The following is a 15,991-nucleotide window of genomic DNA, read 5'->3' on the forward strand; positions in this document are numbered from 1 at the left end:
GGAAGGCCTTCTGGGATGTAGTCTTGGGAGGCAAAGCTTTAGAAAGTTTAGCAGCTTTAGCCCTAGAAAAGACCTTAATGGACATGGAAGCAGGGGGCCTAGCTGCTCCACGTGCAGGAGTAGATATGTCCAAAGGTATGGTGTCGGACATATCCTGGGCACTGGTTTCGGTAGGTAGCTCGGTAGCCGACTCAGCCGGGGCCTCCCGGGCCGCGGTGGTCGGTTGAGTGGATTCGGATGAAGGAATCTCCGAGGACTCTGTTTTGGCCGAAACCGAGACACTCGCGGTAGGCCTTACCGTGGTTTCAGCCGAAACCGCGGGCCGCGAGTGTCGGTCCTTGTTCTTCTGTTTTTTCACCAAATGTGATGTCGGAGTCTCCGACGGCATTTTATATGCAAAACTAGCCCAAAAAAATTCCTCTGCAAACTCCGACCAACGTCTAAGAGTTCGTCGGTTGAAGGAAGCACAGGCTGAACAGGACGATACGTCGTGGTCTGGGCCTAAGCAAGGAAGGCAGTAGGAATGGAAATCCTTATGAGGTATTTGTTTCCCACAAGTTAAACAATTATTTACTTTATCTGACATCGGCTGAGGCAAGAAAGAGTCCCCAACGGGGTACTTAGCTTTTTCAACGTTTTTGGTAGCTGAAATCACTGGATCTGACCGACCGGCACTTGTGAACAGCTTCTGCTTCGGGCACCGCGCAGCAAGAAAGACTGAGGAAAATGGTGTCGGCTGATGCTTTTATACCCCAGACGCTCTGACGTTGGGGAAGGTGCGACATCAGCCGAGGCCAGACCCAGACTTTGGAATCCGGCCGACCGAAGGGCTGCCTGAGGCAGGACAACCCATATGTTATGACTGCAGATGCATCCTTGAAGGACATCTGCCTAAGTTAGCAGAAGCTGCTGGTTCGAAGGGAGGCAGAGTCCATTTTTCCAGAACAAAACTGAGGTCTCATGAAGGGGAGGGTTGCCTCCTGGGAGATCTGATGTGGATCACTCCCCTATGGAATTGTCTTAGCAGGGGTGTGAAAAGACAGGAGGGAAGAGCAGGGATGTGGGGTGAAAGGGCAAAGGCATGAATTTTGATGGAAGAATAGGATAGGCCTTTGTTAACCAGACCAGCCAGGTAATCTAGAATGTCAGAGAGCTTGGCTAAAGCAGGACTGTGGCCTTGTTGTTGACACCAGATGGAAAACCTTTTCCACTTAGCTGAGTAGGATTTCCTAGTACTAGGCCTTGAACTTCTTTGCTTAGGGCTGGCTTGATCCTATATGCCGTGGGGTTATCCAGGCTGAGAGTCTGAGTGACTGCTGGCTTGGATGCACAATTCTTCCCTTATCCTGAGTCAGAGGGTCCACTTTCTCAGGTAACTGCCATGGATTCTCATTGGTTAAGTTCAGTAGCAGAGGATACCGGTGTTGCCTAGGCCAGTCTGGGGCTGTCGGGATTGCCCTTCCGCCCTCTTCCCTTATTTTTAGAAGCATCCGAAAAGCAGAGGTAAGGGAGGGAACACATAAATGAAGAGACGAGTCCAAAGGTAGGAGAAAGCATCTGTGTTCCAGGCTGAGAGCAGCTTGCCCCTGGAGAAGAATCTTTTCAGTTGAGCATTTACCTTGGTGGTGAAAAGGTCTATATGCAGGATGCCCCTTTTCTAGATTATTCTGAGAAATGATTCCTGATGCTGCCATTCGTGGGGATCCATCAAGTTTCTGCTTAGGTGATCTGCTGAGTATTTTGAGAACCTGGAAGGTATTGTGCCAGGAGGTGCAACATCAGAGACTAAGCGGTCTCCCAAACCTGCACTGTGAAATGACAAAGAGGGTAAAAGTAAGTACCCTTCCTGCTTGTTAATGTACCACATGACTGTGGTGTTGTCTGTTTTGACTAACACGACCCCTGGTTTCCATTTTTCTTTGAAAGCTACCAGGCCTTTTTGCACCGCCATAAGCGCTTCCAGTTTGTGTGTTTTTCTCTGAATTTACCACTTCTCTTGGGATTGGAGGTGCTTGAAATGAGCCCACTAGGCTATCTCTGAGGCATCTGTGGTGAGTGTTTGCTCCTGGAGATCGAACCTGAAAGGAAGGCCATAGTTCTGTGCATAAGCCTGTGCCCACCATGCAAATTCCTCCTTGTGACATGAGGTTGGCATAATGGTTACGGTGTTTACCTTACTGACACGAGGTACAGCGTTTGAGTCTCACATGTGGTAACTGGCTAGGCTTAAAATGGCCCACACTGGCAGTTAGCCTAGTAGTAATCTATGAACCTATGAATCAGCTGGATTTTGGTCACCAGGGATTGTGTGTGTTGGCACCACACAATTTGAGATACCACTGGAGTTTCCTCATGTGCAGCCTGGCATTGTCTCTGCACAATCTTTTTGAAGTACTGAGTCAGGAAGACGACCTTTTCTGGAAGTAAAAAGGCCTTTTAAAGAGATGACTCCAGAAGAGCCCCCAGGAAAACTATCCTGGTGGACAGTTCAGTGTTAGATTTGTGTAGATTTATGGTAGAGGTCAGGAGGTTCTGTGTAAACATCTGATCCTTGAGAAGTTTTGACAGACTCGTGGCTTGTATAAAACAGTCGTCCAGGCAGAGGTAGATATGGACCCCCTCTGGGTCCTGCAGAAGGTGATTACAGTGGCTAAACACTTTTTGAAAACCATGGGAGCAGCAGAGAAGCCAAACAGCAGTGCAGAAAACTGAAAGTGACTGGTACCTGCTCTGAAACATAGAAAGCTTCTGTGTGATGCCTTTATCAGAATACACAAATAGGTATCTTTTAGATCCAGGGTGACCATTAAGGCCCGAGGAGCTATCATGGGTATGAGTTTTTGAAGAGAACATTTTGAATTTTGGAACCAGCCCGGACTGAATGAGGGTGGACAGGTCTAAAATAAGCCACAGAGAGCCTTCTTTTCTGGGACCAAAAATAGGCTGGAGTAGAACCTCTTTCCCTTCTGGAGTTCTGGAACTGGTTCCACTAAACCCTGGGAGCAAAAATTGTCAATTTGAGAAAAGGCCTCTGTTCTTTGATTTCGTGGAATATATGGATAGCCTGACTACTTTAATGGCTGTTTGAAATTAAGCTTGTAACCATTTCAAATATTTTGAGCCCACTTGTCTGAAGTGATGCGGGACGAACAAGTCTCTTTTAGCAGGGATAGTCTTCCTCTTAGACTTTCTCCTGTTGGGTGTGGTGGAGGCTAAAGGGAGTGGGACGGACGAGTCATTGTTACTCTCTGCCAGGGCCCTGTGGCCTAGAACTCCCTTGCCTGGAAGCTTCTGAGGTTCATTGCCTGGGTCTTTGCAATTGGTGTTGACAGAGTCCTTTCCCTCCAGGACTTCCTCTGCCTGTTTTTAGATTGAGAGGGAAAGGACCAGTTTTTAGTGAGACAGTTCCTACTAAACCTAGGTGGCTAAACCTGAAGGAATTCTTTCACAGTCTGCAGGGATTTAGCTTTGTCTTCCACCTTTTTCCGTACAGCCTCAGCTTTAGGCCCATAGAGGAAGTCCTTGTCCAGGGGTGCATTAAGAAAGATTGACTGGACATAGTCAGGGAGAGTTTGTTCCCTTAGCCATGCTTGCCTTCTAATAACAGAACCCGTGGCTGCAGCTCGGATGGAGGCCTCCATAGCATGGCAGCTGCAGTGTAAAGAGCATCTAGCCACTTGACAGCTAGAGTGGTAAAGGTCCAACAATTCTTTAGAAAGGTTCTTCTCCTCAAGGGAAGTAACCCTTTGCTTCAGCTGACCCAAATAATTTGCTGGTGTTTTATCATGTGAAGCTAGCAGTTAAGGGTCCTCATGGCTAGGGTGGAAGAAGTGTAAACTTTTTTACCTCTTCTATCAAGAGCCTTTCTCTCTTTATAAGTACGTAAAGTATTTTTAGAGGAACTGTCTCTAGCTCCTTTGGGTCTTGGGGTGACATTGGCTGGCTCCCTATACAACCAAGCATATAGTGACATTGGTCAAGACACCTGCCAGCTGAAGAAGGGAAATATTTACTCTGGTAGTTGGGCCGGCAAAGGGCTTTCATGGTAAGAAATCCCACAAGTGAGAACTATGGCAGTGAAACATGAAGAAAATGGTACTGTTGCCTCAGACCTAAACTCAGCCAAACAGATCATGTAAAATTCTGTCCCAGGGTACTTAAAAAGGAAGGCACTCCACTCCTCTGGAGATTTGCAGACAACACTAGTCTTCTTAAAAGACTGAAGCACAAAAGACCAGGTACTTAAAGCTGCATAACTACCATGTATAGGGACAGGTTCCAGTGCCAGCAAGATCTAGAGGTTCTCATTCTTCTTTCTTAAATCCTGATTCAGTCTCCTTTGGGAAATAAGCAGACAAACTGAAGGCCAATCCACAGAAAATTGTATAAACCTGAGTGAGCATCTGTCCAAAAAAAGAGATCTGGGAATTGGCTAACTGATGTAGTTGTACCATTACCCGTCTCAGTCTTTGAAGTAAGAACCACGGTCCATTCTCAATCTCATACCCAACAAAAGTCAAAGTGGGGAAAAAAATTTTTTTCTCAAGACTATACTCCTAGGAGCAGTTTGTCAGAAAGACACATACTTGAGTAGCAAGTGATGGACGTCCAGCAAGAGGGGTGCCATACAATAAAATTTTACAATGGCAGTGACTCCACACATAGTACACTCGCCTCTAATGCTGGAAGACTAGACATGAGTCCTATCCCCACATCTAATATCTGGATTAATTTTCCCCTGCTGACAGTGCACTATGGCATAAGTGGGTGGGGGGGATGCTGCATTCCTGAGTGTACTAGCCTTTGGATGAAATGTTAAACAAAGGCCCTATCTGCCCAAGTTTAAGGCAGTGCAGTTCAGGTGGATGTAAAAGGTGCTCTGTCACAGCAATGGAATTTCCCTGGTGCCCTGGCCAAATGTCTCCTAGTCAGTAGCAGCACCATCCAGGGTCTCCAGTGAAAATAGGCTACTGAACCAGTGAGACTAATAGACTAACAAAGTCAACAAAACATACAATAAAATAAAGTACAGAAATAAGGTAGCATGTGCTGTGCCTGTGAACAGCCTTGGACCTGCATCAAACTGTACTCCATCAGAATATGCAGTCATGTTCCAGCAAGTATCAAAGAACACCCACAGATATAATCTAAGAAGGTAACAGCTCAGCAAGCTCCTGCCTGGTGCCCTGCAGAGTTCTACAGCAGCAGAGAGACAAAAGAGAGACTTTGAAGTGATTAAGTATCATTTTTCTGCATTTTCTTGCTGCCTTTAGCTAATTCCGCCTAAAACGCCGATTTTCTAAAGTTTGTGATTTAAAAAGCTTGTTTCAGCTACATATTGTACTTATTTTACTGCCTGCACTTTAACAAAGTTGTTTTTGTGTTTAAATTACCTGTTTAACTGTTGTAGGCAACACACAAGTGTGATAGCCTTTTCTGTGCATTTAAAGTGTTTTTTACTGTATCTGCTTTATTTTCTGAAAAAAAAATAAAATAATTGTTTTCCCGCCTTTCTAAGCTAGTTTAGTCCAGTTTTCAGGTTAGTGCTGAATTCAGGGCTGTGTTACAAGTTTCTGTGTTTGCCCATACCTTACTTGGATAGAAGGAAGTTCCTCTGTTCACTGTGAGAGAGGGAGCTTTGAGGAACCTATCTGTCCCTGAAGGAGTGGTTTCAGCCCAGAAATTAGTAGTTTATTGGCCATGTTGGGCTAATTTCTATCTCTTTCATTTCCCTGCTATAAAACCCGGATTTGCAAAGTTTTTGTGCTAGTATACAGCTCAGCAAGCTCCTGCCTGATGCCCTGCAGTGTTCTACAGCAGCAGAGAGACAAAAGAGAGACTTTGGAGTGATTAAGTATAATTTTCTGCATTTTCTTGCTGCCTTTAGCTAATTCCGCCTAAAACGACAATTTTCTAGAGTTTCTGTGATGCTCGATATGTGCTAACCCTTTTCTCTCCTCTACATTTATCTTCTCTTTCTCCCCAAAGTACCCTGTTTTCCATTGCGCTGTTCCTGATATAGCCTCTAAGACCCTACCTACCTGGTGACAAAGGACCCTATCCAATTCTGTGGTTTGATCTAACAGCCTTATTTTGCCCTGCACCCTCTCTCAAGGAAGCAAGAAAGTATGTGGTTGACCAAGTCCTGTTTGTAAAACTGACTACTGTCTACTACTTGCTTCAGGGGTTATAAAGTAAGCTACGAGCCTGAAAAGCCTTTACTTCCCCCTCCTATCTACCCTGTATCCAACTAACCTCCTCTACTTCATAAACCCCCCCTTTACTAGCTATCACTCCATCCCTGGTTCTAAACCAGCTAGCTTCCTACTTACTTACCTGCAATACTCAATCTGCCCACTAGATGACACCCTCATCCCAATCCTTATCTCCTGCTTATCCCCCTGTATTTTCCTCTGTAATTAAACTAAACCCCTTAGGTCCTAGACCTGGTCTTATTTTCTCACTCACCCTTTACTTCAACTGTATACTCTCACCTGTTCTTTTTTTTTTTATCTCATAGACTCCTGATATATCTCTGATCTTTCCCACTCCTGATTCACCTACTTACCTTCAGCTACCAACATTGCTGATGGTTTATTCTCTAGATTCTCCTTCACTTGTCTCTACCTGCTCCATTCGCCCAGTGGGCTCACTCCACTCCCCTACCCTACCCCCCCCCAATTCCCACCCACTCCAGGGGCCCTACTCTTATACCATCTAATCACACCCTTTCCCTCTTACACTAATCACAACCCTTCCCATTGTTAATTAACACTAATTTCCCCTAATTTCACTTACCTCTTCCAATTTCTCCCACCACACCCTACACCTATTTCCTTCCACACTTATTTTATTATTTATTTATTTTATTTTACATTTGTTAACCAGGATGGTCCGACTGGATACATGTCCTTTTTCAGCGGAGGCCCGGGGAGAAAAGCTCCAACAGAGTTACATTGATAATTAGGTACAGTAAATGAGCTGAAAGAACTTAACAAAAACATAGGCTATTTACATACAAGTACAAGACTGCCATTACTATTTCTGAGATTACTACAAATGTAACATTAATAACATATTAGCAAGGACGGTAGGCAGTATAATGACATAGAATTAGACAGGATACATATTTCTTTATCACAGTATACAAAGTACTTATCATCTTAGCTAGTTGTTTATGTTTTAGTTAATGGCACAGAGCTAGTCTGGGTTTGAGCAAGGACATAGCCAGTGTGACTTGAAGTGGAGTTTTAGACTATTTTTGAATTGACTTAGAGAAGTTGCAAGCGTGATGTTATTTGGGAGAGAGTTCCATATTTTACCAGTGGTGTTGGCAAATAGCGCGTCACCACCTAGGTTGAGAGATTTAGTTGTTTGGACAAGGAGTCTGTTTGCTGAGCGAAGGCAGCTTAGATTGGAGTAGGGAGTCATTAAGTTTTTTAGTGCTGGGGTATTCTCAGGTTGTTTAAGGATTTTGAAGGCCTCTATGAGTTGGGACTGGTGAAGAAGGTGTGGGAATTCTATCCATCCAAGCTTTTTCAGGTTAGTACAGTGGTGTGTTCTGTAGGGTAGGCCTAAAACGAACCTGGCAATGAGAGCTTGGCCAGATCAGATTTGTTAAGGTGAGTGAGGACAGGAGAGGCATATAGTAGGGTAGAGAGAAGGTGTGAATGGGCTGTGGCTGCCTTGGCATTCGGGATAAGGAAGGCTTTAATTCTATATAGGGTCCCAAGTTTCTTGTTGACTGACTTAATGGCTTGGTTGATATGTATATCAAATCTGAGTTTATTGTCAATGTTTACTCCTAATAGCTTTGTATAGGTGTCTGGGGAGATGATGGTCCCATTATTGGATTTTATAGTGAAGTTTTCAGTCGGAGATCTATTGGTTGGGTAGAAGAGAAGTAACTTGGTTTTGTTTGGATTTAAGATCAGGAGATGGTTGGCAAGCCAGTTTTCGACTTTGGTGAAGCTATGTTGGGTGGTAGTTAGTAGATTTGCAAGAGAGGCATTGGAACATATTATAGTCGAGTCATCTGCATATTGAATGCAGGTTGCTTCAGGGATGACTGTTTGGATGTTGTTTATGAAGACTGAAAAGAGGAGAGGTCCTAATATGGAACCTTGAGGAACTCCTATGGTATTTGGTAGTAGGCAGGAGAGCTTATTTTGCCACATTACTGCTTGTTGTCTCCCAGTGAGGTAAGCTTGAAACCAGTCAAGGGCTGGAGTATCTAGATACAGGGTTTTTAAAGTATATAGAAGTAACTAATGGTTTACCATATCGAAGGCTTTCGATAGGTCCAGGAAGGGAGCGGAGGATATTTTTTTATTATTCCGGTTAAGATTAATGTTTTCAGTAAAAGAGAGGAGGGCAGTGGTTGTACTATGATGGGGTCGGAATCCATGTTGAGAGTCTGTGAGTAGTTTATTTTGGGTTAGATAGAGCATTAGTTGGTTGTGCATGCACTTTTCCATAATTTTGGCAAGTGGTGATAGTATGGCTATAGGTCTATAGTTGGATAGTTCTGTGGATGAACCTCCTTTGTGGAGTGGAATAACATAGGATATTTTCCAAATTGAGGGGATTGAGGCCTCGGTTATGGTTCTGTTAATTAGGATTGAGATAGGGTAGGCTACGACATCTGCAGCAATTTGCAGGTATTCTGCCGGCAGAAGATCGGCTGAAAGGGTGGTTGGCTTCAGTTTTTACAAAAGGGATCTGATAAAGGATGTGGACACTGGCTGGAAGTTAAAAGAGAGTGGTGAGTCGGGTACAGTGTTTATAGAAGTGTGGGGAGGAGAAAGTTGGTTAGCTAATGACTGGATGGTTTCTGTGAAGAAAGTATTGAATGAATTGGCTATATCTTCTTGGCTCTTGTCAGATAATGTTCCTGGGGTCGGAGTAGTGGATTTGCCTGGTTGGAGAAGTTTATTTATGCCTGCCCAGTACTTTTGAGGGTTATTCTGATGTTTATGTTGCAGATTGTAGAAGTAATTTTTCTTATCTAGTATGATGGCTTTTTTAGTCTCATTTCTAAGTTGTTGGAATTTGATATGATCTAGGGGTAGTTTGGTAGTGCGCCATTTATCCCACGCTTTGTCTCTAGTTGTTATTTTGGATTTGGTGTCTGTAGTTAGCCAGGGTGCTAGCTGAGATTTAATTCTTATTGAGCGTTTAGGGGCATGCGAGTCAAGTATAGTAAGGAATGAATTGTTAAATGATGACACTGCCTCATCAAGGGGAAGGAAAGTACAGTTTTGTACCTACCATAAATGTAGATGTCCGATAGACATGCAACTGCAGTCATAACATGTGGGTTGTCCTGCCTCAGGCAGCCCTCGGTTGGCCGGATTCCAAAGTCTGGGTCCGACGTCGGCTGATGTCACATTTCTCTCCGACGTCAGAGCGGCTGGAGTACATAAGCATCAGCCGACGCCATTTTCTTCAGTGTTTCTTGCCCCAGATGCCAGGTGCCCTCCAAGGAAGGCTGTAATCAAATTGGAAGACAAAAACAGGATTCCAAACAAATACATGAGCAATAAAACAAATACACCATAACAGATATCCCCAGCTAAGAGTAAGAGGGATAGGAGTGGACCCTAGGCATAGAGGGGTATGGAGGGAGGGAAAACCCAACTGCAGTTGCATGTCTATCGGACATCTACATTTATGGTAGGTACAAAACTGTACTATGTCCTTCAAGAATGCAACTGCAGTCATAACATGTGGGTAGAATACCATAGCTTAGCTGGGGGAGGAGGTATGCTCTAGGAAAGAGATGGTGCGGCAATCAAACCCTGCAGGACTGCCGAAGCAAAGCCTGCTCTGGATCTGGAATATAGAGGGAGATTGTAGTGTTTGGAGAATGTATGCACGGAGCTCCATGTAGCAGCTTCTAGAATGTCCTTGGTAGGCACCCCTCTTAAAAATGCTGTAGAGGTGGCTGTAGCTCTGGTGAAATGCGGTCTGACATAGGCTGGAACAGTCTTTCCATGAAAGGAATAACAGAATCTGATGCAATGTCCAATCCATTTAGAAATAGTCTGCTTTGAAATTGCTTTTCCTTGGACTGCAGGGGCGTAAGCTACAAAAAGCTGTTCAGACTTCCTACTGGCCTTGGTTCTGTCTAGGTAGTATCGAAGTTGTCTATGAATGTCCAAGGTATGCAAAAGTCTTTCCCCCTTATTCTCAGGATTGGGGAAGAAAGCAGGCAGATGAATGGCTTGATTTAGAGAAACCCTAGATACCACCTTTGGCATAAAAGTAGGGTTGGTCCTTAATGAAACCCTGTCTCTGTGGAAAATAATAAAGGGTGGTATTGCCATTAGGGCCTGTAGCTCCGAAACCCTTCTTGCTGAGGTAATTGCCAACAGGAAAGCTGTCTTCCATGAGAGAAATTGCAAGTCAACTGAAGCTGCTGGCTCAAAAGGAGGTAGAGTCAGTTTTTCTAAGACAAAATTGAGGTCCTAGGCTGGCACTGGGGCCTTTCTTGGTGGCTTAATGTTCTTGATTCCCCTGAGGAATTGTCTTAGTAAGGGGTGAGAGAAAACAGGAGGATCAGTGTTGTATCTAGCTGAAATAGCAGATGCATGTATCTTTATTGAAGAATATGAGAGGCCGCTCTGTAACATATCTGCCAAATATCCCAAGATAAGTGGGATGTTCAGTAATGATGCATCATGTCCCTTGCTGGTATTCCAATTGCTGAATCTTTTCCACTTTGCTAAGTAAACCTTTCTGGTGGATGGTCTTCGAGCCTCTGTTAGTATCCGCTGAACTTCCTTGGAGAGAGATAAGCTGAAGTTATTTATGGGATCTCCCAGGCTGTTAGCTGCAGTGTCTGAAGGTTTGGATGCAGTGTTTCGAAATTGTGTTGAGTCAAAAGTAGAGGCCACTGAGGGAGGGCCCACCTCCTGGTGTGACATATGCTCCGTAGTAGTGGGTACCAGTGATGTCTTGGCCAATCCTGAGCTATTATGATTCCCTTGGGCTTCTCTGCTTTGATCTTTAGTAATACTGAGGTCATCAGTGGCAGAGGTGGGAATTCATAGATTGCTAGGGAGTTCCAGTTGAATGAAAGGGCATCTATTTTCCAAGCCTTTGGATGGTATGTCCTTGTGCAAAATTTTGGTAGAAGATGGTTGAGGTGAGAGGCAAATAGGTTCACTTCTGGCTTGCCCCATGTCGAAGTGAGTTGTCTGAAAGCCTTCGGATGTAACCTCCACTCGTGTGGATCTGTGAAATTCCTGCTTAGGCTGTCCGCCAACACATTGTCTTTTCCTGGAACAAACTGGGATTGTAACTGGATGTTTAGACTCAGTGATTTCTCCCAAAGCTGCATTGTCAGTCTGCAAAGGGGGTAAGAGTGGGTGCCCCGCTGCTTGTTTATGTACCACATCACAGTGGTGTTGTCTGTCCGTATCATTAAATGGCCTTGCTGGAGTTGGTGTTGAAAAGCCTCGATGGCATGCATTACTGCCAGCATTTCCTTTTGATTTATATGCAGATGTGTTTCCTTTGGAGACCATTGTCCTTGTATACACCTGCCTTCCATGTGCGCCCCCCATCCAAGGTCTGAGGCGTCTGTAGTCATGGTCTGTGTTATCTGTGGTTTTTTGAATGACATACCTGTGTTTTCCTGGCTCACCGAGGCCCACCATAGGAATTCCTTTTGTAGGCATGGAATGAGTGGTATGATTGTCTCCAAGTTGTTGCTGTGTTGAGACCAAATGCCTCTTAGGTACGAATGAAGCTTTCTCATGTGTAGTTTTGCTAATGGAACCAGTAGAATGCAGGATGCCATGTAACCCAGGGCCTGTAGGAATCTCCTTGCAGTCATCTGGGTGAGTTTTGCTAAACCTTTGAAGTATTGAGTTAACTTCTCTTGCTTGTCTTCTGTCAGGTAAGCCATCTGAGAGGCTGTGTCTAGTTTGGCTCCTAAGAAGATTATTTGCTGGGATGGCTGCAGTCTTGACTTTTGGAAGTTGACTGTGTATCCCAGAGCTTGAAGTAATCGTATGACATAATCCAGGTTTTTGTCAACATCAATTTGTCGTCCGCTTGTATGAGGCAGTCGTCCAGGTACGGGTAAATTTGTATACCCTGGAGCCTGCAATGAGCAATTACTGAAGCCAGGCATTTTGTAAATACTCTGGGCGCAGTAGATAAGCCAAATGGCAATGCTGAGAATTGATAATGCTCTGGACCTGCAAGAAATCTGAGGTATCTTCTGCAGCTGTGTCTGATAGGGACATGCAGGTATGCCTCCTTGAGGTCCAGAGTAATCAGCCACGACTCCTTGCCCAGCATGGGAAGGAGTTGCTGTAGAGTCAGCATTTTGAACGTTGGTACTATGAGAAAGGTGCTTAATGCGGACAAGTCCAGTATTGGTCTCCATTGAGATTCTTTTCTTGGAACAAGGAACAGTCTTGAGTAAAATTAGAAGTTATGTACTCACCATAACGTTCCATCTGAGTAGGTGTATTCATTTGTCTGCAACCTGTGGGTCATGGATCCGATATCGGATCCGAACCGGCATGGTTTACCAGCTATGGATCCAAGCTCTCAGCTCCTCCCCTCACCCATAATGCCCTGCTCTCCCCTCATGACCTCAGATCGAGTTTGCCAACAGCAAAAACACCCTGAAAAGGGTAAAACATCATATGCAGGAAATTGAAAGGCTAGGGGGATAGGAGGGCGGGATGGTTGCAGACAAATGAATACACCTACTCAGATGGAACGTTATGGTGAGTACATAACTTCTAAATCTGAAGTAGGAGATTCATTTGTCTGCAACCTGTGGGACAGAGTCCCCAGCTACCTGAATCTTGGGCGGCCATCATGGAAGGATATTCGAGCACCTGAGCCAAAGGATGCTCTACCCTAGATGTAAGATCCAACTTGTAGTGGGAAATAAAAGTATGAGATGAAGCCCACGTGGCTGCTGCACAAATATCATCTAGAGGAATCCTGGCCTTAAAGACTGCCGAGGTAGAGACTGACCGGGTTGAATGGGCATGTACACCCTCCGGTGTGGGCCTTCAAGCTTGATAAGCCAATAAGATACATTGTGAAATCCAGCGAGATAATGTGACTTTAGAAATTGGTTTGCCCAAATTAAATTTAGCAAAGGAAATGAACAACTGGTCGGATTGCCTATGACCAGCCGTCCTGTTTAGATAAAATCTAAGTTGCCTGTGAACATCTAAGGAATGAAGCTTGTATTCACCTTTGTTTTCATATTTCGGAAAGAAGACAGGGAGGTTAATGGATTGATTAATGTTTGCTTCAGAAGCTACCTTAGGAAGAAAGGACGGGTTGGTCCTGAGGTAAACACGGTCCGGATGAAAGACTAAGTAAGGAGGTTTAGCTGATAATGCTTGAAGCTCTGAGACTCTCTTGGCTGAAGTAATGGCTACTAAGAAGGTGGTCTTGAAAGATAAGAATTTCAGATCTATCGTAGCCGCCGGTTTGAAGGGGGGGGGGCGGTCAAGGCCTGGAGAACTAAGGAAAGGTCCCAAGGAGGAACCGCTTGCTTTACAGGGGGCCTGAGAAGAAAAGTACCTTTAAGGAAAATCTTACATAACTTGGCCGACATCAGTGGATTGGAGTCATGACCAATGTGATAATGAGAAATTGCCGCAAGTTGTACTTTGACCGTGGAACTGCTGGCACCATCATTAAAAAGAGTGGTTAAAAAATCAAGCACCAAAGGGAGAGGAACTGTGAAGGGGTTTAGGACTTGCCGCTCCGCCCACAAAGAGAACCGTTACCACTTGCTGCGGTAGACTTTCCTAGTGGATGGCTTATGAGCTGCCACCAGGATGGCCTTAACAGGGGACGAAATACCGGGAGTCCTGATCAAGAGTGGAACTGGAGCAGCCAAGCGGTCAGCTTCAGGTTGTCCAGGTTCGGAGGAGATAAGTGGGATGGATGAGATATCAGATCCGGAATGGGATCTAGAATCCAAGGAGGATTCACTGAGTGAGACCTTAGGAAGGGGAACCATTTGTCGAGGCCAAAATGGAGCAATGAGAATCATTCTGCACCCCAACCGAGAGGCTTTCTGAAGAACTTGGAGCATCAGAGGCAAGGGGGGATAAGCATAAAGAAGACCGGGTGGCCAAGCACGCACCAGAGCTGCCTCTTGGGAACCTCCGGAGGAGGTATCAGAGCAAAAAACTGTCGACTTGGTGTTTGAGGGAGAGGCAAAAGATCGCAACAAGGAGTTCCCCACCGTGCGAAAATGCGTTCCACTACCTGAGTATTGAGAGACCACTCGTAAGGGGTGAGAATGGTGCGACTGAGTTTGTCCGCCAGGATGTTGGACCGACCCGGAATATGCTGCTATGAGAAAGCGGTTGGAGATTGCCCATTCCCACACTCTCATGGCTTCTCGACAAAGCGGTAAGACCTGGTTCCTCCTTGCTTGTTGATATACCAAACAACCGACATGTTGTCCGATTGAATCGCAATTGTTCCCAAGGGAAGAAAGGCCTGAAGTGCTAGCAACGCTAAGAGCACTGCTCTCATCTCTAGAACGTTGATATGCAGTAAGGTCTCTGAATCGCTCCACGTGCCTTGGACGGTCCGCCTGCAATGCCCCCACCCGAGGCGGGAGCCGCCCGTGGTCACCGTGGGCGAGAGGGGAGAAGCACAAAATGGGCGGCCTCTGTGGAGATCTGGAGAGTGTAGCCACCACAGGAGGGACCTTGCAAGCCTTGCTGATCGCAATGGGATGATGCATAGGAAGAGCAAGATACACCACTGAACTAGGAGTGTCCATTGAAGGATGCGATATTGAACCTGGTGAGAGGAAGAAGCCATTGCTGCAGCCATGGACCCTAGGGCCCTCAGGACCAACTCCGCCGGAACTGAGCTTGATTGGAGAATGGCCCGCACCTGGAATTGCAGATTTTGAACTCTGTCCGCAGTGAGGAAGGCTTTTAATCTCCTTGTGTCTAACCTGGCACCTATAAAATCTATGAGCTGCGTGGGTGCTAGGTTGGATTTTTTTGTGTTTATTGTGATGCCCAGACGGGGAGCAAGATGGAGAAAGGAGTCTCGCGCCAATAGTAGTAGATGCCTTGTTGGGGCGGTGAGAAGCCAATCGTCCAGGTAGGGAAAGACCTGTACCCCCTGAAGCCTCAGGTGGGCCGCTACCACTGCTAATACTTTGGTGAACACCCTGGGGGCTGTGGTGAGACCAAAGGGAAGGACCCGGAATTGGTAGTGACTGGCTCCCAGCCGGAAGCGGAGAAACCTCCTGGAGCGCCTGTCCATTAGAATGTGGTAGTACGCATCCTTGAGGTCTATGGAGCACATCCAGTGATTTTCTCCGAGAAGGGGGAGAATAGACTGCAACGTGACCATTCGGAACTTCTCCTTGGGAACTGCCAGGTTCAAGAGTGAAAGGTCTAATTATTGGTCTTAGATCCCCCGTCTTTTTTGGCACTAAAAAGAACCTGGAGTAGAACCCTGATCCGATCTGGTCTGGGGGGACGGGCTGGATGGCTCTTTTCTTTAGCAGATGGCCAATTTCTGCCAAAGCGGCCTCCCACTGACCGGGTGGAACGTCGGGGAGGGACTTCAATTTTGGCAAGTGAAGAAAGGGTATATGGTATCCTCTGGATATGATCTGGAGGACCCAGCGGTCTGATGTTATGGACTCCCATGCCGCTAGGTGCTCCGGAACGCCCCCCGACTGCCTCCAGAGTGGAGCAGCCGGGCAACCCTCAGGGCTGCTGCGGGCCGTTCAGAGAAGGGTTCTCTGGACCCGAAGTTCCTGGGAGCCCCTCTGCCCCTAGGGCGGCGTCCTCCCTGTCCTCCTCTACCACGGAAGGACTGGTTGTCCGGAGCAGGCTGAGATTGCTGCGACTTCCGGAACCACATCTTCTTCTGTCTCTTTTGGTTCCTAGAATAGGGCCTCTGGGGTGCAGAGAAGCGGATTCCGACGGCAGACAGCGTCTTCCGCCCTTCGCTCTGGGTC

The 15,991-nt window shown here is 45.9% G+C and overlaps 1 protein-coding gene across 1 annotated transcript in view; it reads right to left on the minus strand.

Moving 5' to 3' along the window:
* Positions 1-15,991, minus strand: part of ERCC8 (ERCC excision repair 8, CSA ubiquitin ligase complex subunit) — a 747,007-nt gene that overhangs the window by 417,956 nt on the left and 313,060 nt on the right. The window lies entirely within an intron of this gene.

Source organism: Protopterus annectens, chromosome 2.part2 (genome assembly GCF_019279795.1).
Source record: "Protopterus annectens isolate FY-2018-M chromosome 2.part2, PAN1.0, whole genome shotgun sequence".
In the NCBI taxonomy this organism is placed as follows: domain Eukaryota; kingdom Metazoa; phylum Chordata; order Ceratodontiformes; family Protopteridae; genus Protopterus; species Protopterus annectens.